Source organism: Podarcis tiliguerta (genome assembly GCF_965153285.1).
Source record: "Podarcis tiliguerta genome assembly, chromosome: 5".
Taxonomy (NCBI): Eukaryota; Metazoa; Chordata; class Lepidosauria; order Squamata; family Lacertidae; genus Podarcis; species Podarcis tiliguerta.
This window is the reverse complement of record NC_139538.1, coordinates 42998336-43020973: the sequence shown is the minus strand read 5'-3', so window position 1 is coordinate 43020973 and position 22638 is coordinate 42998336. Positions and strand designations below refer to the sequence as shown.

The 22638-nt window shown below is 49.4% G+C and overlaps 1 protein-coding gene across 8 annotated transcripts in view; it reads left to right on the top strand.

Moving 5' to 3' along the window:
* LZTS2 (leucine zipper tumor suppressor 2) overlaps nt 1-22638 on the top strand; it is a 71073-nt gene that overhangs the window by 9848 nt on the left and 38587 nt on the right. For 3 of the 8 annotated variants that reach the window (XM_083441003.1, XM_083441002.1, XM_083441006.1), the window contains exon 3: nt 1504-1593. The exons of 4 other annotated variants lie outside the window; for them this stretch is intronic. The gene's annotated coding sequence lies outside the window, so the exon portion shown is untranslated. Of the gene's footprint in view, nt 1-1503; nt 1594-18078; nt 18511-22638 lie in introns of those variants that run through there. One more of the 8 variants, XM_083441008.1, reaches the window with a different exon arrangement.

Genomic DNA, 22638 nt, shown 5'->3' with positions numbered 1-22638 from the left:
AGGCAGACTTGATTATGGTAGCAATATGTCCACAAACACAGCACGATCGGGCTGTTTGACTCAAAGGGAGTACTCACTCATGTTCATGCGATTGTGTTACAAATTTATAATCTATAGTAAAAACACAGCAAGGCAGAATACAATACTGTATATAATAATGAAATCAACCAAAATATCCATAATTAAAACACCCATAAAACATCAATAAATACTGGTTGGTTAAAAGGAGAGGGGAGGGGGATTCATGTTGTTAGAAGCCTGCCTAAACAAAAAAGTTTTCAAAAAGTGTCTGAAGAGAGAGATGGTTCCTGCCCAACTTCTATTGCCAGGGAGTTCCACAGGGCAGGGCATGCCACACTAGGATTCAAGTAAAAGGCTCGAATCCTAGTGAAGGCCAACTGAACCTCAAGGATATGGGGAACCACCAGAAGTGCCCCGTTAGATGATCTCAGTGATCGCGGTGGAGCAAAAGGAATCTGATACTTCTTAAGGTGCTTTAGTGACCTGGAAGAGTTATCACTTGGTGTTAAGTCATTTAGGATACCAATTTGTCACCCTATTTTGAATGGAGATCTTGCACTGCTATAGTTTTATGGATTTGCTGGAGGTGCCTTGCAAGCTGCTCTCCAGGTGCCAGAGGCCTCTTTGTGTGGGTGGGCCCTGCATGTCAATAGAGTTTCTGCAAACAGAATAACTCGTGGATCAGGTTAATTGTGGTTTCCTCCCCAATTTGAATAGATTGTGATCGGGAGGTGGCCACACCCCTTGGTGGGACGCAGGCTGCACAGATGGCTCCGTAGAAAGATAACTGACCGAACAAACAGGAGAGCTTGATTTCAAGGGAGGAATTAACAGGAGCTGTTCCGTGGAATGGCACAGCAGAGAAAGGTTTATCCCTTGTTCCAGGGTGCATCCTGCTTGGGGTGGGGCCCATGTACCTGGTGTGAGCGGCCATGTGCCTGATCTACATGCAAAAGAACATCCACAAGGTGCAACTCATTTTCCCCCTGGCCTTGGGGACTGCCCCCAGTGCGCTTCCTGTTAAATCAGTTTCTGTTGCTTCCTTTGGAATGCCTTTGCATTAGGCGGTTTGATGGTTAGTCACCGTGTTCTGTCACACTCGGCAACATATCAGCTGTGTCACTGGAGCCTACCTCTTAGGTTACTGTGTCTGGGGAAAGTAGTCTGCTGGAACTAATTATTCCCTTATGTGTGGGAAGGGGATGGGGGGCCCAGTGGGCGAGGGCCTCTTCCCTTTGAATTCTAAATCTTGCTCAACATGTGCCACGAGCAACATAGATTTGCAAGCTCTCGTTTATGGTGCAACGGGACATTTCATGTGTTCTCGTTGCTGTTACTCTGCCCCAGGGGATTCTGGGAGTGGTGGGCGGCTGTGCTCGTGAGAAGTCCCATTCTCTCCCACCCTCCACCCGCCCGGGCTAGTTGCATGCTTGGCAACGCTCCTTACTTGAGCCCTTGTTGTTGTTTTTTTGTCTCTGCTAGGAAGGGAAGAATTTTGAGCTGGCGCCTTATCTTTGCAGCTTGGTCAGTTCCCCATGACCCTGGAGCAAAGGACAGCCTCCCACACTTGAGGTTAGCAATTTTCTCTGCTACACTTGAAAATTGCAAGGGTTGGAAGCCGCAGCCAGACTCCCCTCTGCCTCACCCTAAATGGCACGGATGCTGTGCAGTTCTCAATGGCTGAGTTTGCCCCCCCCCCCCCACGGCAGAGAGGATCTCATTCTGACTTGCTAGGTTGGGAGGCCTGTCTGGGTGTAGAGCAGCGTTCAGTCTCTCGTGTCTGCAGCAAGGACATCCATCAACATGGGCAGTGAGCACAGGGGGCAGACTGGAGCTGGGGCACAGAGTTCAAGCATGCAATCTGTCTCAGATGGATGACAGAGATAAGGAGCACAAGAATCAGGGGGCAGCAGGGGCAGGTGCGGCAGCAAGCAAAAGCTTGGTTTCTGCAAAGGCAAATTTGTAAAGAGAGCATTTGCCCAAATGAGCAGACTGGGCAGTGAAAAAACAAGGACTGCAATCCAGAGAGAGCTTGATGAGCCTGCTGGAAGTAATGGGGCTTTGATGGGCATCCGTAAGCGCTGGGTCTGCCGGAACTGGCCTATCCTGTTGCCCCAGAAGTGAAAACTGTGGAGTGCTTTGCTGACCAGTAAAAGGCTATTTTGAAATCCACAGATCAGCTACTTGTCCTCCCCTGAAATATCATGACAGTCTTTCAGAATGGTTCCCTGACAGCTGAGCTCCTGTGCAGTCTGTTTCAAGATGGCGCCAGCCTAGCCCTGCCCACTCAGAATACTTTGTAGCACAGGCTGCGTACACATTGCTTATTCCAACCCAACCCAGGGAGTCCTGGGAATGGTAGTTTGTTAAGGGTGCTGGGAATGGTAGTTCTGTAGGGGGGTAAAGTACAGTTTTCAGGATTCTTTTGTTTTTGAGAGTGTGGAAAATGTTCTTTAAATATATGGTGTGTAGGCAGCCACAGTATCATTGAGGGGTCCCACCTGACGTCTTGGCCCTTGTGCAATCATGCTATGCAAATCTATGCATCTACACATGCAGACGCATTGAAGAATTGTCTAGTGGAAATTCTGTAATATGTTTCAGCTGATGGGTGTCTGTTTTCTGCCCACAAATTCTGAGGTTTTCCATTGAGGAATTTTAAACACTCAAACAAGCCCCTGGCCTTGGGAGGCACTTCTCTGTTCTGACAGATGTTTGGGTGATAACCAGTAAGTTAGTTTGTTTCTCAGGATGTTGACCTTCATCTGTGGAGGGAGGATGGTGACGTCTCCCTTCCTCCCAATGGAGAATACAAAGAAACAGTACAGCAACGGGGGAGGGTAGGACTTCACATTAGGAGATGAACAGGAACAAAACCCAGAACCTTTGGGTTTTCATAAAAAACATCATTAGCATCTGACTACACTTGGCAATAGTGTTAGTCCTACTCAGGGGATACCCACTGAAGTTAATAGACAGGACTAATACAGGTTTATTAATTTCAGTGGGTCTGCTCTGAGTAAGAGTTAACAGGCTACAATCTTCTATGCTTGCATAATTTATTGTTGTTTAGGCCAACCTATCCAGACATGTAGAAGTTATATACATTTTATTTCTTTTTAGCTACTGTTGCTTTTTAACAATTTATTGAATGTTTTGGATTATTTGTTTCTAGCTGTATTTATTGACAGTTTTCATATTTCTTGCAAACTGTTTTTAGAGTTTTTATTACAATCAAGTTTTACATAAATTTGGCGAAATCAAAATGAATTTGGAGGGCTGAGATTTGGGTACCTGGGGGAGAGCGTCTTCTGAGATAAACAGGTCAGCTGTGAAATGAAACAATAGCATTTAAGAAAGATGCAAGACTGTCGCTGTTGGCACTGTGCTCGCTTTGTGAAGGGAGGGCTCATTATCTCCTCCCTCCTTCCTCAGTGGTGAACAGTGTTTTTTATTGCCTTACATCCGTCCAGAAATAGAATGCCTCCCCCCCACCCCCACCCCGCCTACCGGTTATCTGCTTGGTGTCCTTTGGGGTCTGTTAACCAAGAGAATCTCTGTGATGTGCATCTTACACCCTTCGTTAGTTTGTGGAAAATGCTGCCACTTTCCCCTTTAAGTGAAGTTTGTTTTCCTCCAAGTCTGGCAGCTATTTTAGTGCAAGCTGAAACATGCACGTGGTCTGCGCAAAACTCCAGATGGAGCCAGACATGGCCCCGCTCTCTCATCTCCTGGGCAGGAACAGGCTTAACTGTTTTCCTGCTCTCTCATCAGCTAAGGGTTCATCGATGAGGCAGCTTTGCTTAGTCTGTGGCCTGCATCTGTGGCCTTCCTTTAAGCCTCCTTTTTGCATGTGGGGTGTGGGGGTCAGATAAGGAACCGAAAGGCTCTGCCTGAGCACAGATAACTGGATCTTTAAAAATCTGAGAAGCTCCTTTGCCTAAACACATTTGGCAGGATGTGCTTCCCTAGGACAATGCCTTAAGTGCCAGGAGAATCCAGTGCCGGGCACCACAGCTCCTGGTTGGCACTGGCAAGAGCACAACTTTCTTTTTGCTCCTTCTTCTCCTTCTGTGAGTAATCAATGATCAGCCTGCTGTGGATGGATGGATGGATGGTTGGTTGGTTGCATAAGAGCTTGGATAGGAACAAAGTTTAGCACTGTGCCAGTTTTAGCTGGTGCTGATGAGAATTTACCTTGCATTTTGAGCATGGATGGCATGCTAGCCTCATGAGCACCCCAGATGAAGCCACTGCTGCTGCCCATTGTGACTCTAGTGGGCAAATTCCACTGAGCCAGCTATTGTTCCTCCATTACCAGGTCAGGCAGGACATGTCCTGATCCTCTGGAGGAAGTCTTTGTTAATGCAAGGGCAACAAACCCAGGCAGCCCCCCCCCCTTCATTTTAGTTTCCTAGTCATAGGCGCTGCTGCAAAATGAAAGCACTTGCCATTGAAGTTCCCTACCCTTTTGTTCCAAGTAGTTTGTTCTGCAGCAAAGTGTGCTAATTTTAAAGGCTGCAGGTTTGATAGGAACATGGTCTGGTCTGTTGCTCAAATGTGAAAGAGTTACGCACTTCAATGCAAGAAGGGAAGTGTTCTCATAACTCACCCCCCCATTATAACTGCAGTAGGGCTGGTGCCAACCATTGTCTACCCCAGGTGAGAACTCTGTTTGAGCCCTTCTAGCTCTATGTCACCCGACTAGTGGGATGGTAAATGTAGGGAAGGGAAAAGGTTGCATATGGAACCTTTCTAACAAAAGAACAGCCAGACCCAAATCTGAGGTGCACGTCTGTCAAAGGTTCCCAAAAGCTCACAGCGTTTGCAATCAGGTGAGATGTATGTGCTGTACTTTATGCTGTGTCTGTGCAAAGTGTGGCTGGTTTTGAGTCCAGAGGCAACTTGCATTCATTTGAATGAGAAACAGAATTTGCCTCCGGGCTGAAAACCAGCCACACTTCACACCGACATGGCTTATTATTATTATTATTTTAAAAAATTCTATTCATTAAAAACCCAAGTGGTTTACAACAGTCAAACATAAAACCATGCAGTAAAAACCATATATATTAAAAAAACCCGGAGATCAACTATTACAGAAGGATATTTTCTCACTAAGAATATTATCTAAGAATAGAGAATAAGCTTGGAGGCATAGAAAGGTTTTCAACAGGCATTTGAAGGTTGGAACATAAGGCACCTGCTTGGACCTCTGTTCCACAGGACTGAACTGATGAAAATAAAGGCTGTTTCTTGTTGCTGAGAAATGGGCTTTCCAACTTGGGGGATGACCAAGGACATTCCTGTATAGATGATCTCATTGATCAAGCTGGGATATAAGGGTTCAGGTGGTTCCCCAAGGCACCCTGGTCCTAAGATGTTCAGGGCTTTATAAATTAATACAAGGACCTTGAACCTAGCTTGGTAGTAGATAAGCAGCCAGTACAGGAGTCTGGCCACTACATTCTGCATTCTGCACTAGCTGGAGCTACATTGAGCACATTTCAGTAATGCAGCTTTGAGGTGACCAATGCCTGGACTACAGTGGTTAGGTATGGTGGACATCCACTAGGAGCAGGATCTGCTCGTGATAGTTGAATGCTTTCTGCATAGAGGTTTGTCAAGCCCCCTACACTGCATTCATTTTGGCATCTCCCAAGAGCTGGCCTTTTCAGAAGGCTTTTGTCTGTTTTGTGTACTGTGATGGCCTGGGATTCCGATTCGGAGGATGAAACAGAGGAATCCCGGCCTGCACAGGAGTCCCCGCCTCCAGGGCCGGCTGAACTGGGGCCAGGCCTAGATGCTGAAGAGCCTGCACCTGTGGCAGTGCATCAGGAGCTGGCCCCAGGTGAGGCCCTTCTGGCCCCAGAGAGGCTTGACGACTCAGTGGCCACAGGTGAGCCTCCTCCAGGGCCCAGTAACCCTTCGGCCTCTCCTGATCTGCAGAGGTTTAGAGCAGAGAGGCGAAGGGAACTGGTTGCCCCCAGGAGGAGTGCTCGCCTTAAGGCCAGAGGAGGCGGGGCTCCTGGGGGCCGGGACCGCCCCTGGCCTTAGAAGAGGATAAAAGCCCAGTCAGCCCGGCCCCAGGTTGCGGGAGCAACGTCGTTGTTGGCTTCGGACCTTCCTGCGTTCTTGATCCCTGCTCGGCCTCCTGTTCCTGACTATCCGGTACTCCTGTTCCCTGCTCGGCCTCCTGTTCCCGACCATCCGGTGTACCTGTTCCCTGCACAGCCTCCTGTTCCAGCGTTCCTGTTCACCGCCCGGCACTCTGCCTCGGACCTTGCCCCTCTTCGTGTGGACTTTGCTACACCCAAGGTACCTTACCCCCGGGACCAGCACAGTTTGCTCCCGCCTCCTCCCGCACTCCCCCTTCGTCGGGGTGCGTTCGGGAAGAGCCAGAGGCCATGGCTGAACAGGCGGCTGCACTGGTGGCTTTGGCCCAGGAGAACCAGGCCTTGTCTCACACCGTGCAGCAGCTCAGTGACGCGGTTGAGGCACTTCAGCAACGCTTGGAAGCCCTACCGGCTTCTGGGGCCGACGCCCCGGCTCCGGGCAAGTACCCAGTGGCTTTGCCTGAGAAATTTGATGGAGCCCCGGCCAGCTTTCCCATGTTCCTGGCCCAGGCCAAACTGTATATTCAGGGGCGAGCCCGGAACTTTCCTGACGACCGTACCAAGGTGCACTTTTTGATTAGCTTGTTAAAGGACCAGGCGGCCAAGTGGGCGTTGCCGCTACTCAGGCAAGACTCCCCCTTGCTGGCAGACTATACGGGGTTTTGCAATCGTTTGGAGGCCGCGTTCGGCAACCCCCAGAAAGAGAGTCAAGCCAACCGGGCGATTCGGCATTTGAAACAGGGCAAGTCCACGGTGGCCACATATACCACGGAGTTCCGGCTGTTGGCACAGGACTTGACCTGGAATGACTCGGCACTGCGGGACCAGTATCTCGAAGGGCTTTCGGACGAGGTACTGGACCAGTTGGCCACAATGGAACGCCCCACCACGCTGGACACTCTCATTCAACGGAGTCTACAAATAGGCGACCGGTTGGAGGATCGTCGTCAGGCCCGGGGTCGCCGACACTTCCAGTTCACGGCACCAGCTTTTTCCGGCAGCCCCACGGTCACAACTGATTTAACGGAGGAGCCTATGCAGCTCGGGGCAGTGCGGCCACGCCTTTCCCCCGCAGAGAAGGCGCGGCGTCGGGATGGAAATCTCTGCCTTTACTGTGGCGGAAGTGGACACTTCGCTCGGTCCTGCCCTGAGAAACGCCAGCCGCAGGGAAACCGCCAACCCCAGTAGCTGATGGCCCTAGCTACCGGGGGTCCCAAACCGTACAGAATGGGCCCGCACCAATGGACTTGCAACATCTTATGGTTTCGGTACGTTTATACCCTCCAGGTGGGCCCTGGATCCTCACCCATGCTTTGGTAGATTCAGGGGCAACCCGCTCCTATATGGACGCTGCTTTTGCCGCCCATCATCAGGTGCCACTTCGGAACAAGCCAGTACCGGTCCAGGTGGAAGCGATTGACGGACGACTTCTGCGTTCAGGTGCCGTTACTCAGGAGACCCAGCCTCTGGTCCTGTGTCTCCAGCAGCACCGGGAGTTGCGAACTTTGGACATTGCCTCTATGCCCCGCTTCCCCCTGGTGCTCGGGATGGACTGGCTGGAGGCCCACAACGTTCAGATTGACTGGGTCAAACGGACCGTGCACTTCCCAGACCCATGTTCCCATGCTCAATCCGGAACGCTGGCGGCCGCGCCCTCAGAGGAGGCAGCACCCACGCTCCCAGCCGTGTACCAGGACTACCAGGACGTGTTCGAGGAACGGGGGGCAGACCAGCTGCCGCCGCATCGGCCTTTTGACTGCGGCATAGACCTCCAACCCGGAGCGCCTTTACCAGTGAGTCGCTTATATTCCCTAACAGAGCCAGAGCGCGAGGCTTTGCAGGACTTCTTGCGCAAGAACCTGGAGCGTGGGTTCATTAGGCCTTCCACCTCGCCCACCGCGGCGCCGGTGCTTTTTGTTAAGAAGAAATGTGGGGAACTCCGCCCTTGCCATGATTACCGAGCCCTGAACAAAATTACCGTCCCAGACCGGTACCCCTTGCCCCTTATCTCGGAGCTGCTGGAGCGGGTGCAAGGGGCACAGGTGTTCACCAAGCTGGACCTCCGGGGGGCCTACAACTTGATTCGGATCCGAGCCGGGGATGAGTGGAAGACAGCGTTTGGGACCCGGTACGGGCAGTTCGAATATTTGGTTATGCCTTTCGGTTTGTGCAACGCGCCTGCTGTGTTTCAACGCTACATCAACCACGTGTTTCAGGACCTGTTAGACAAGTACGTGGTGGTGTATTTGGATGACATACTGATTTACTCCCGTGACCCGGCTCGCCATGAGGGGCATGTCCGGACCGTGCTGCAGCGCTTGCGTGAGCACCGTTTGTACGCAAAGCTCAGCAAGTGCGAGTTCCATCAGCGGACTGTGGACTTCCTTGGTCACCGGCTCTCTCCAGATGGGGTGCAAATGGACCCGGGGAAGGTGACAGCGGTTCAAGAATGGGCGGCACCCCGGAACCGCAAGGACCTACAGCGTTTCCTGGGGTTCGCCAATTACTACCGGACCTTCATCGCTGATTATGCTCATCGCACCACCCCGTTGACCCGGCTACTGCGCCCAAAGACGCCGTTTTCCTGGGACAAGGAGGCAGAGGAGGCGTTTCAGGGGTTGAAGGCCTGTTTCCAGAGGGCACCAATCTTACAACATCCTGACCCCTCTCGACCCTTTGTGGTGGAGACCGACGCTTCCAGTACGGCTCTCGGTGCCGTCTTGTCTCAACAGATTGGTCCTGAAGCGCCACTCTTACCCTGTGCCTTCTATTCCCGCCAGCTCCTACCAGCGGAGCGTAACTATACTGTGTGGGAGCGGGAACTACTGGCCATCAAGGTAGCCTTTGAGGTCTGGCGCCACCATCTTGAGGGGGCACGACATCCGGTGGAGGTGAGAACCGACCACCGGAACCTGGAGTACCTCCAGACCACCCGCAAGCTGAACCAAAGACAGATCCGGTGGGCGTTGTTCTTTTCCCGGTTCCAGTTCCGGATCCGCTACATCCCTAGCTCTCAGAATCAGAAGGCGGATGCCCTGTCCCGGAAACCTGACGACAACGCAGACACGGTACAGCAAGCAGAACCCACCACGATCCTACCTCCGGCTGCATTCCTGGCCACCCAGGAGGCGCAGCCACTGCAGGTTCGGGTGCGGGAACAGCAGCGGGTCGACGCTTGGGCCCAGGAACGACTCCGGGAGCTGGCTGAAGGGTCCAGCCCACAGTATCCGGGGCTGGTCCTGCATCAGGGCCTTCTGCTGCACCACGGTCGTTTGTACATCCCGCCAGGGCCACTACGGCTGGAGGTTCTCCGGATGGCCCATGATGCCCCAGCAGCGGGGCACTTTGGACGGTATCGGACCACCCATCTGGTCAGTCGAGAGTTTTGGTGGCCCCGCCTGAAGGCTGACGTGGCTCGCTACGTTGCTGGTTGTGATGTCTGCCGGCGCGCCAAGGGACCTACCGGGCGACCCCCCGGCCTACTTCAGCCATTGCCAGTTCCACCGCACCCTTGGCACACGGTTTCGTTGGACTTTGTAGTGGACTTACCCTCGTCTCGTGGCTGTACCTGCCTTCTGGTTTTCTCCGACCATTTCACCAAGATGGTGCACTGCGCTCCCTGTCCATCTGTACCCACAGCCAAGGAAACTGCTCAGCTGTACCTTCAGCATGTCTTCCGCCTGCATGGCCTACCTGAGCGCGTGGTGTCCGACCGGGGCGTTCAGTTCACATCCCGGTTCTGGCAAGCACTACACCGGACCCTCGGGACGGAGGTCTGCCTCTCGTCAGCCTACCACCCACAGACCGATGGCCAGACGGAACGGGCGAACGCGGTGCTGGAGCAGTACCTCCGGTGTTACTGCAGCTACCAGCAGGATGACTGGGTCGACCACCTGGCATTGGCGGAGTTCGCCTACAATAACGCGGTGAATGCGTCCACCCAGCAGACCCCGTTCCAGGCCAGTTATGGTTATCATCCACGGCTGTTTCCAGAGGTGCTGCCGACATCCGCAGTCCCGGCGGTGACGGAGTGGCTTCAAGAGCTCCAGTCCCAGCAACAGCTTTTGGTGGAGCAACTGCACCAGGCCAAGGAAGCGTACAAGGCCCAGGCCGACCGCCACCGCCAGGTGGGGCCGGAACTTCGCGTCGGTGACCTGGTTTGGCTCTCCACTCGCCACCTCCACCCCTCTCGACCTTCGCGGAAGTTGGACGCCCGCTTCACCGGCCCGTTCCCTATCGTAGACCAAGTCTCTCCTGTGGCATTTCGTCTCCGGTTACCCGCAACCCTGAAGGTTCACCCGGTCTTCCACAGGTCCCTTTTGAGTCCGGTGGCCCCACCCGACGAGTTCCACCCGAACCGTCCCCGACCGCAGCCAGTGTTGGTTCGGGGAGAGCCTGAGTACGAGGTGGAACGCATCCTGGACTCCCGATACCGCAGGGGGAAGCTGCAGTATCTCATTGACTGGAAGGGGTACGGACCGGAGGACCGTTCCTGGGAACCAGCGGCCAACGTCCACGCACCTGCCTGCCTCCGAGAGTTCCATGCGACGTACCCCGGCAAGCCGGGTCCGGACCCTCGGTTGAGGGGGGGGCCTGGGAGGGGGGATGGTGTGATGGCCTGGGATTCCGATTCGGAGGATGAAACAGAGGAATCCCGGCCTGCACAGGAGTCCCCGCCTCCAGGGCCGGCTGAACTGGGGCCAGGCCTAGATGCTGAAGAGCCTGCACCTGTGGCAGTGCATCAGGAGCTGGCCCCAGGTGAGGCCCTTCTGGCCCCAGAGAGGCTTGACGACTCAGTGGCCACAGGTGAGCCTCCTCCAGGGCCCAGTAACCCTTCGGCCTCTCCTGATCTGCAGAGGTTTAGAGCAGAGAGGCGAAGGGAACTGGTTGCCCCCAGGAGGAGTGCTCGCCTTAAGGCCAGAGGAGGCGGGGCTCCTGGGGGCCGGGACCGCCCCTGGCCTTAGAAGAGGATAAAAGCCCAGTCAGCCCGGCCCCAGGTTGCGGGAGCAACGTCGTTGTTGGCTTCGGACCTTCCTGCGTTCTTGATCCCTGCTCGGCCTCCTGTTCCTGACTATCCGGTACTCCTGTTCCCTGCTCGGCCTCCTGTTCCCGACCATCCGGTGTACCTGTTCCCTGCACAGCCTCCTGTTCCAGCGTTCCTGTTCACCGCCCGGCACTCTGCCTCGGACCTTGCCCCTCTTCGTGTGGACTTTGCTACACCCAAGGTACCTTACCCCCGGGACCAGCACATGTACTCTTACTGTTTTTACCCTGTTGCTGTGGGAAACTGATTAGGTGGCATTTTTATTTTTCACTACTTCTGAGTACAGTGGTACCTCTGGATGTGAATGGGATCCGTTCCGGAGCCCCGTTCGCATCTTGAAGCGAATGCAACCCGCATTTGCGGGTTGTGATTCACCGCTTCTGCACATGTGTGTGACGTCATTTTGAGCGTCTGTACATGCACAAGCGGCGAAACCCGGAGGTAATGCGCTCCATTACTTCTGGGTCGCTGCGGGGCGCAACCTGAAAATGCTCAACCCGAAGCTACTTCAACCCGAGGTATGACTGTAGTGTACTTTTTTTCTGTGTTATCTGAATTTATTACTACAGTGGTACCTTGGTTTGCATATGTCTTGGTTTGCCTATGTTTTGAATTACAAACACGTCAAACCCCGAAGTGCGTGTCCCGGTTTGCAACTTTTTTTTGGATTACAACCCAATTTTTTTTGGATTACAGTGGTACCTCGGGTTACGAACTTAATTTGTTCCGGAGGTCTGTTCTTAACCCGAAACCATTCTTAACCTGAGGTGCGCTTTCGCTAATGGGGCCTTCTCACTGCTGCCGCACCGCCGGCACTTGATTTCTGTTCTCATCCTGGGGCAAAGTTCTCAACCTGAGGTACTACTTCCGGGTTAGCGGAGTTTGTAACCTGAAGTGTTTGTAACCCGAGGTACCACTGTACAAACAAAATTTTTTTGGAGGCCCCATTGGTGAAAGCACGCCTTGGGTTACAACCTGTACAAACGGGTTACAAACGGACCTCTGGAACGGATTATGGTTGTAAACCAAGGTACCACTGTATGGTCTGTATAAGACCTTCTAGTGAATGGAATGGAAAAGGATTTGGATGAAATGACCTTTAAGTCCCTTTCCTCCAGCATTTTGATTCTTTAAGATCAGCAAGGGGACTGTAGGCGTGTGTCACAGTGAGGGGCGGTGATCTTTGGAATTGTCATTTGGAGGAGATGGTGTACTTCAGGGAAGTTTAGTGGAGAACAAATAGATCTGTTTATGAGCATGAACAGGGCCCACGTGCTGCAAGAACAAACATGGTTTTCATGTCTCTTAACTTTTTAAATCCTCAAACAGAACTAGAAACTTTATGCAGAGAATTGCATAGTTCTATCCAAGTGGCAATGGGACGCGGGTGGCGCTGTGGGTTAAACCACAGAGCCTAGGACTTGCCGATCAGAAGGTCGGCGGTTCAAATCCCCATGACGGGGTGAGCTCCTGTTGCTTGGTCCCTGCTCCTGCCCACCTAGCAGTTTGAAAGCACGTCAAAGTACAAGTAGATAAATAGGCACCGCTCCGGCGGGAAGGTAAACGGTGATTTCCGTGCGCTGCTCTGGTTTGCCAGAAGCAGCTTAGTCATGCTGGCCACATGACTTGGAAGCTGTACGCTGGCTCCCTTGGCCAATAAAGCGAGATGAGCGCCGCAACCCCAGAGTCAGCCACGACTGGACCTAATGCTCAGGGGCCCCTTTACCTTTACCTATCCAAGTGGCAAGTTAATGGTTAGTGTACCAGGCAAGGAGCTAGGAGTCAATAGATTTTGCTTCCTTGTGACTATTTTTACTAGCCTGGTTTTCCATGGAGAGGATAGCCTCTTTTTCACAACTGCTTTTTTGTGCATCCCAGAAACTCAGGTTTTCAGGCAGTTTTGGGGTCCTGTGAATTGGCTGTTTTATTTTAGACCAAGTTTGAAAGGATTTGCATCACAGCCTCTCCCACTTGTGGGTTGGAGAGACAGATTATGTCTGGTTATTTTTTTGCTCACTATTTCCACCTGATCTTGAGTCAAGCAGGAAGGTAAACCACACTTTTAAACATACCTTGGGATGAGTTCCTTCTCCTGTCAATTCCTTTCATCTCCAGTCAAATCCCTTTGTATATTGTATAGTTGCCAGCAAAATAAACAGTCTTCACGGTCAGAATGCTCTGACTTCTCTCAAGGTAGGGGGTCTTGGAGATGGTAAACCAATGTCTGGGCTGTACCACTTCAGGGGGCCAAAGATTGGGGGTGGGCAAGGTAGGCAAATTGATTAATTTGTTTGCTTGCAAAATTCAATCCTGCCTTCCCACCAAATGGTGTTTAAGGTGTTTAATGACAAGAATACAATAATAATAATAAAACAGAACAGCAAGAAAATGCAAAGACTACCCTTTCACAAGTTCCTGGAACAGACCAGAGGGCCTCTCCTGAAGGTCTTAAAACCCCAGCTGTTTAGTATGGGAGACTGAAAGGTCCTGCATTAAAAATAAATAAATCCCTTCACATAAAATCCATAATGTCAGCAGGAAAGCTAGATTAGAACCTTTTCTGTGACATCCTATTTTCTACCTAAAGGCATATGTGTGTAGAAGAAAAATTAAAGTAAGCCAGTCTACAATGGTCCAGTCCAGACACTGGTCCACCCAGTCTACAATGGTCCAGTCCAGACACAGGTTCATCACTGAAGTGAATAATAATAATAATAATAATAATAATAATAATAATAATAATAATTTTATTATTTATACCCCACCCATCTGGCTGGGTTTCTACTAGAGCTCAATGGGTAGGCCTTATTTCCTAGAGACATTTCTTTCTTCCCACTAGGTGGTATGAAAATCATGGGACTGCTTTCTTTGGTCTACATTATTCTGCAGACTAATAGCTTTTCAGGAGTTGAAGTTGTTATTCGCAGTAGCCCCAGATGTGTTTTGTCAGGTATGAAAGGCTGGAATGAATGAATGAATGAAGGAATGAATGAGAGAACGAACGAATGAATGAAAAAACAAACACGCCCTATATTTGCATGTATTTAAAGTATCCAAAATGGAGGAATTAATGATAATGATTGGCTATTGAGAATAATGAACAATGTTAAAACGGTGTATAAAAAATGTGTTTATTGGAGAAATTTGTACTAATGTGCTGATGAATTTTCATGATTTGTTAAAAAAATAATAATAATCTCAAACTGATGTAAAATAAGGAGAACTGTATTTAAAATTAGAAAAACTGAGAGCACCAAAAGTGACAGATCTTTCCATCCTTCCCCACGGAATGGGCATAGGCTGATCCATCCAAGCAGCCCTCATACAGCAAGGGATGGCTTGCTAACAATCTTGGAATATTGTAATGATAGCAACAAAGCAGATAGCAAGCAGTTTTCCTTTAGTTTTCTGGCTGGGGGGCACAAGAAGCAATGGGTTCAAATGGCAAGACTTTCGGTTTGGGTCAGATGCTACAGAAACATTCTAGCCCTAGGAATGGTTGTCTGGCAAGGCTCATTGGGGCTTAGCCTGAGGAACTGCAGTGCCAGGACTCAGCCTGAGGAACTGCAGACTTGTAATTAAGCTGGTGCCTCTGGAAGATGTGGAAAGTGCATTTTCCTTACTCTTGTAAGTAGCCATAACTCACCACCACACGTGTGGGATTATGAAGAAGGTTTTCAGGAGGATGTGGCTTCCAGGGGCCTAAGGCCTAACACGCCTCTTTAGAAATGACCACCAGGCGTTGGTCATTTGAGCTGGTTGTGGTCGCTCAAAAGCAGAGCAGATAATCATGTGGCAGATGCGGTCGCTCGCAAATCTCACGCCAGTCTAGGCAATTTGATTAGGCGACTATGATGACCTATACTGTCCCGACTTTTCTGTGGCCATAAGATACTTGACTATTAAGGCAAAGCTAGGAACTGACCACATCTGCTCTTTAGATTGTTCTGGATGACTTGTTGCAAAACACTGCTCAACCCTAGAAGTAGGGGCTTGTCCATGCTTCTGAGCCCGGTCTTGGCTGGGGAGGGCAGGGTATAAATAAAAATTTATTATTATTATTATTCTGTTTATCATGTGATTTCTAGACATGGGTCTGAGAAGTTTTTCTTTCGCCCCACCTCTTTCCAAAGGAAAACCCACTGTTCATTGCTTAATCGGAGCAAATATCAACCAAAAAACCTAGCAGACCTGTGCCTAGAAATCAAACACAGGACAAGTGTGGATGAGCTCTAAATCCCACTGCTTTCCATAGGGCCAACTCCCAGGAAAATGTGCATAAGATTGCAGCTACAGTATTCTTTTATTCTGGGCTAAACTCCCTCATTTTGGTTCTCGTGGTCATTAACATACACACACCTTAGCTCCCTTGCTCTGGCTCAGGTATGTCCCTCTACCTATTGGTGGCCTCTTATCAGCCTCAACCCATATGGCCAATGATCAGGGATTAGGGGGCTGTAGCCCAACAATATCTGGAGGGGGCATCAGGTGCCCAACCCCTGCTCTGGTCCATTTTGGGGGCGCATTCTCAAGATCCCAAGAAGGATTATTTACGTCTTGACTCTTTTAACCACATGTTTATCCCGACAGTACAGTTGACGCATGTTTAGTGTGTGGCCAAGGATTCCTCCACTGCCCAGCTCACAAACTTAATTTGCATCGTGCTTTTTCTATTATTATTTCTGATCAATTAACCAGAAATGTTGTCTTTGTCACTGATGTGGATCGGCATCTCCTCGACAGCATTCTTTGAATGCTCTGTGATTGAGGGAGGGTGCTCTGTTGTGTCCTCTGAGTTGCAATTATTAATGGTTGGTTGTCCTTTATAAATCTAGCCTCCTCCTCCGTATGCATTTCCAAGGGACTATGGGGCAGACACAGCACCCTCGTAAAGGTCTGCAGCACTACTAGGTGCAGACCGTGCATTTTCTCATCATGCACAGCCTCCTCAGCTCCAACACCCTCCAGCTGTACCTGGAGAAGAGAGACGACTTTACAACTGTGTAGCTTCCAGTGATTTGCAGGAGCATTTTCAAGAGCTCCTGGCTGGGAGCCACAAGCCTTGGACACTGTTTCCCAGAGGGCTATTGTGACTGGTTAGAGGAGTCCCAACAATGCCTAGCCAGTGAATAAGTAACCCGTCTCGAAACTTTCATTTGTAGCCATGCTCGTTTGTGGCATCAAAATATATGGAGAGAGTTGTTAAGCTTTAAAAGACAAACACATTTATGATGTGCTTTTGTGGACTAAATTACAGTTTGTCAGATTCATTAACTGTTTCCCTCATTTAACAGGTACACACATACACATGTGCGTGCATGCGCGCACACACACACATGCACACAGAGTCTGGGTATGGCTAGAAATTCTTGGGTCTGAGGAGGCCCTGAGAATGTATCTCTGCAGTGCCATGCAGGAGTGTACACTGCATTGACTTTGTGCATCACACGGTTAAGGTTGCAGCCCTCTGCACATTTACTAGGGGGCAAATGTCACTGATTTCATGGGGGCTTACTTCTGAGTAAGGATGCATCAGATCAGGCTGGGTGTCTTAGTTTGCACATTTGGGGGGAATGGAGCAACAGGAATAATTACATCTTCAGCTAACTCTGGGTTAGGATGTTACAGAAGAGGAATTAGTAATGCTGAAGTAATTTTAGGAGATGCATGGAAAGCAAATATGACAGTATTACTCAATAGTCACGGGTACGCTATTATGGTTTACCAAGGGAAAAGAGTACACCAGCTAAAATTAATTTCTGCCTTTCCCATTGTAAGACTTGTCATGTGTGTTTTCTGTCATAAGGAAACAGATCTGGGTATCTGCTGGATTTTACTTCTCCAAAAAGGGGGAATCAGCCATTGTGTGTTTCTTCATACCAAAATCCCGAAGTATGACCCGAAACCAGCACAGTGCCTAGCTGTTCTCCTGCTCTATTTTAAGACCAATTCAGATTTATGGCTTTACCATTAGACCATATTTTTCTCCCTTCACCTGCATCATCTCCTTTGTCTGACATCCTGCCTGAGGAATTCTGGAGCACTCAAAAACTTGCTTGCTATCTTGTTCCATTTGGGCTGGCCCTAGGTTTAGTAGTACTGCATCTTCTTCTAAGGTTCTTCTGTAGCCATAGGTGGTTTCTTACTGTCTGATGATCATTAAGCTAGTCTTAATCTAAAAATCCATGTAGGAAGTATCTCAAGCCACACCTCCCTGGAGGATGCTGGCTGAGTCTGAAAGGAACTGTTTGTACACTTTGAATTGGGCCAGAGAAAGAGAAAGGTGATATTTTGAAGCTGGTTGGTAAAGGTTGCTGTGAAGTTCCTGGCTGGTAGAAACACGTTTTTAGAATCTTGGAGTGCTGGGTTGTTGCTCTTCTGGAGTTAGCACTGCCTATGTGTGCTTGCTTTCCATCTGCTCAACCTGTATATTTCTAAACATCTTGTCCAAAAGGCCCCTTGATTAGAGAGAGAGAGACTTGCCATTGGCTCTATAGGAAGTCTGTGACAGACCTTTCAATGGGTGCCTTAATTCCCTGAATCTCAAGCCAGTTCAATGGGTTAGGTTTATACACGAGAGCAAAGTGACTCACCCTTTGGGGAGGAATTTCCCCTCTGGGAGAAACAGAAGAATTACACTGGTTGTCAGTAGGCCTAAGGAGCAGCCTTTGGTGTTGGATGTTTAGGGCTTGCTAAGTTGAGAGATGTTGCGGTCTAGGACTCTAAACCTTTCTGTCTGCCTGGCAAAAGTTGCAACAACTTGGATCCGGATTTGTGCAAACAAATAAAAAATGTTCCACCTCTTCCCGCCCCATCTGGTGATGTGATGCCTGCCAAGAGGACTTGCTTCCTCGTCTCTGTTTTCTTTAAGAAAATCCCCAGCTGACAACACGAAGCAAAGGAATGCACTTTCTTGGAGGCAGAGAGTCTTATAGTGGACCCTTTCTCTGCTCCAGATCTGCCTTGGGGTGGGGGGTGGGGGCTTGGTGCTGCTCTCTACCTGTGTCACTCATCATTCCCAGTTAACCTTGGTGGGTTTTAGATGGATGAAGTAGAGAGATGGGTGCCTTTCTGTTGCAGGCCTTTCTGTTCTGTTGCCTCTACAGAACAAGCCAAACTGGTGCACATGAAAGGGAGGCCCACTGAGCATTGCCTTAAGATGTGGTCTGTGGTTGGTGCTCAGGGTGCTTTGCCAGTTTTCCTTGCAGGTGATACCTGGCCTCAGAAAGCCCAGTGGTGGTGGGGACTCAAGTGCCATGGAGGACCTGCTGATGTTGAAGCAGAGGACTATGATTGCGGGCACACTTCTCCATGTGACACAGTGCACTGGTAAGACTCTGTGCGCTCGGGTGGGCTGAAGGTAGATTGGAATCCATTGGCTGGTTTGCAGTAGACTGGCAAGGGTTTCTGGCTCCTATTTCCTATGGGGGCAAGGCCCATATCTCAGTGGCAGTTGACCTGCTTTGGATACAGAAGGTCCCAGGTTATTATTTTGGTCACAGACCAGTTCCAGCCCACATACAGTATCAAGGAAGTCATAAAACATGATAGGGATACATTTGAATTTGCAATTAGGTATAACAGGGACAATACAGATATAACAACAGTTAAAAATATATATAAATTAAAACTTAGGCACTAACATATAACCTAAAATTATCATTTAAGGCCTTAATCAATATGATAGCACAGCTATCCCCGGCATCTCCAGGTAGGGCTGGGGGAGACCCTTGTGTGAAATGCTGCCCATCAATGTAGACAATACTGAGTTAAACTTACCCATGGCGTGACTCAGTATAAGGCAGCATCCAGTGTTCCTGTGCACTTTTCTTGAGCTAAATGTGATTTAGGCTGACTGGGCTTTTTGGAGTGATATTTGGGGGGAACGGCTGCAGCTCTGTGGGAGAGCATCTGCCTGGCAGGTAGAATGTATCGGGTTCAATCCCTGGTGCCTCCAGATAGGGCTAAGAGCATCCCTCTTGAAACCCCAGAAAGCTGCTGCCAGACAGAATAGACAATATTGAACTAGAGGGACCCACTTTATACTAAATAAGCTTCCTATGTTCTTCCTAACAGACAACAAAAGGCTTCTTTTTCCTCACCCAAATTAAGCTTTCAAGGGCCCCTGTTCTGCAGTAACCGGCCTGCCAGCCCAGCACTCTAATCACTACTCCACACTGCCCTGCAGGCCTTCTTCCTGGCCTGTTAAGTTCTGCTCTGGAAAATGCAATGTGAGTCCTATCCACGGCATAAAACAGTCTTGCCTGATATTGGAGGGGATGTCTTCCATCATGGCGTCTGAGGTGTGTGTGGGGTGTCTCCTGCACTGTCCTGGGGAAGCACTGCCACTTGACGGGGCAGGGTGGGGCGAGGGCAGTGGAAGCACCGCGTTGGCAGTGGTGGCACACCTGCCACCACCCTGCCTTGCCCCCTTCTGGTCCTGCCGAGCAAGTGGCGGTGCCATGACAGAGAAACTAGCCCACCTGATGCCACAGATGGCAGCTTGAAGGACTGTCACGTAGCCCCCTTTCTTTCCTTGTCCTTCTCTGTATTGTGTAGTGCAAGGAATTTGGAAAGAAGGAAGGATGAAGAACAGCCTGGGTCTCAGGGAGAGGCAGCCTGGGAATCCACCTTGTGCATGGTAGATTCTTGGCCCCAAAGCCTCCTCTCGCCTCCCATGGGCTCTGAGCAAGTCTCTGCAGAGGCTCCTTAATTCCAAGCCTCCCCCGTGTTTTCCAGTTGGGAAAACAGCCTTGGCTTTGTTCGTTTGCTTTGCCCAGATTTGTTTAATGAAGGGGCTGTAGCTTCAGCTCCAAAGTTTGCAGAGCTTCTTTTAACAAAGGATGTCATCTTTTTAAGCCTGAGTGAAATTGCCTGCCCCGGCCCCCGGTGGTTGGCCACTTCCCTTTGCGACTGTGCAAGGACTGTAACTGCTTATAAATGGCTCTTCCTTAATATGCCTGGATAGCTCAGTTGATTAGAGCATGGTGCTGTTAAGGCCAACGTTGCAGGTTTGATCCCCATATGGGACCGCAGGGGGTTGGACTAGATGATGCTCAGGGTCCCTTTCTGCATTTCTGTAATTCTAAAGCAGCCTTTTAAAGCCTTGGTTCCCCAGATATTTTTGAACTACATCTCCCTTAATCTCTGACCGCTGGTTCTGCTAGTTAGGAATGATGGGAGTTGTAGTCCAGCAACACCTGGGGGCCAAAGTCTGAGAAACACTGGTTTGTATTCTGTTTGAGCTATCTAAAGGTTTTGATGATGAAGCAGTATATAAATATTGATAAGTAAGTAAGTAATAATACTTACTTAATAATAAATAGAATACTTTTGTTTGGAAAGGAAAATATTTGTTTAGATATTGTTTAGAATATCAAGATTTCGAAACTTTCCTGATTTTAACCACTGATTTCAAAACTGCACTTTCGTTTCTTTGAACAGCTGAGCAACTCTTGGCATGAAACAGCTGGTTATAAGTATAGTCCACTTTTCAGTAATTTAGTTATCAAAATACCAGCTTTCTCTTGGGACACACTTCCGCTTGTCCCATGCCTAGATATCATGGGTCTGAGCAGTTTTCCGTTTCCCTGCCACTTTCCCCAGGAAAACCTGCTCTTTAGTGCTGAATTGGCACAAACATCAATCTGCAGAAAACCCGATTGGCGTTTGGTCCAATTCAGCAGTAAAGATTGGGGTTTTCTCCTGGGATGGGGGAGCAATGAGGCAAGCAGAAGTCTGGATGAGCCCTTGGCAATGCTTGTCAAGCTTAATCCTATTCCAAGCTGGAAGATTTATTTCATCTCTGTTCAAACTATTGACAGAAAGGTGTGGAATTTGAAAGCTAGTTCTGAAAGGGCCTGAATGTTGACTCACCTTGAGGTCTTCACCCAGTGTGATTGCTCTGACATTTTTCTTGTGACACTGTTCTGTTTGGGTGGCACAGCAGAAATATTTGAGAGGTATGTTGTTCTCCTCCTTCCTGCTATGATTCTGCCCCCCTCCTCCCGGTGAGCTGCTAAAGTTGGTCATCGTTTCACCAGCCAAACCTGCACAGCTGGATAGGTTGCCTGTGCCAGATTTTGAAGGGGTTAAACATTTACTAGGCTTTAATGTGCTCTGTAAGCACATGACTGGCGGCACATGATGGATTCCATCCTGTCATGTGAGGCTTTGGGCTGGAGTGTGTGATGTGCTATGGGTGGAGTGTTCTCCCCATCTGGTGTTTGCCCAGCCTGGTGAATTCTTTTCGGCTGAAGGAGGCGAGGATTTGGGAGGGAGAGAGGACATCCTGGATTACATTACAAAGACTTGCTGGCTGGAATTGATGAGAGCTGCAGTCCAAAGCTTCTGAAAGGCACTAGGTTGGTGAAGACAGGAAGAAAACTCATACAGGGCAGACCTCTGAAAGCAGGACTACAGATTGTTAACATCTGTCAGAAACAGGCAAAAATGTGTAGCTGTCTGCAAACTTCAGCTTAACTAACAATACTGCCCTCTAGTGTCAGATCAAGGGCAGTCTATGGCTCGCTTTCCCTTGAGTTGTGTATCTCTTTCGACTGCATCCTAAGCATACTTAACTAGGCAGTAAGTCCCACTGAACCAAGTGGGACTTACTTCTGAGGACACTTACACAGGATTGGGCCGTCTGGGAGCAAAAGCTCTCCTTCATAATGTAGTAGGAGCACTTGAAACATTTCAGAGAGACATCATCAGAAAACACTGGCCATCTCTCTGAATGCACTCGGGCCATATCTTAGTGCCGTAGTTCCCAACAGACAAGTAGGAAACCACTTGTGGGTGTCCTAAGGTGGTTGTAGAACAGTCTCCTTGAAATCACTTTAAACTTTGTACAGATGGAGAGCTGATGTAGTGTAAATGTTAATGGCATGTGCTAAAAACTACCTACCTTGCTAGGCTGTTAGAAGAAGAAGAAGAAGAAGAAGAAGAAGAAGAAGAAGAAGAAGAAGAAGAAGAAGAAGAAGATAATAATAATAATAATAAGAATACCCTGCCCATCTGGCTGGGTTTCCCCAGCCACTTTGGGCAGCTTACAGCAAATATAAAAAATAGTAAAAATCAGACACATTATTTCCCTGTATCAGGAAATTTTTTATATCAGAAACATTTCCTGTAGTTCACAAGTTTGATTTTTTTCCTGTCCAACTTTTTGGGCTGGTATATGAAAAGACCAGATTTAAAGAGTTGTAACCATCTGATATTTGGGGTGTTTTCAGTTCTTTACAATTAACCATTGCTCAAAACCAGTGGCATGAGATGGATTGGGCTGAAACCTGCCCAAGGTCCTGTGGGCAAGTAGGGATTTGAATCTGTCCTTGTTCCAAAGACAACAGTGCCGACCAAATAACATTTTTCCACTATTGGTGTCATAGGCCTTTAAGAGAAGCCCCTCCCATGTGTCCGTCCACCCCCCCCCCCCCATATCTACCAAATAGC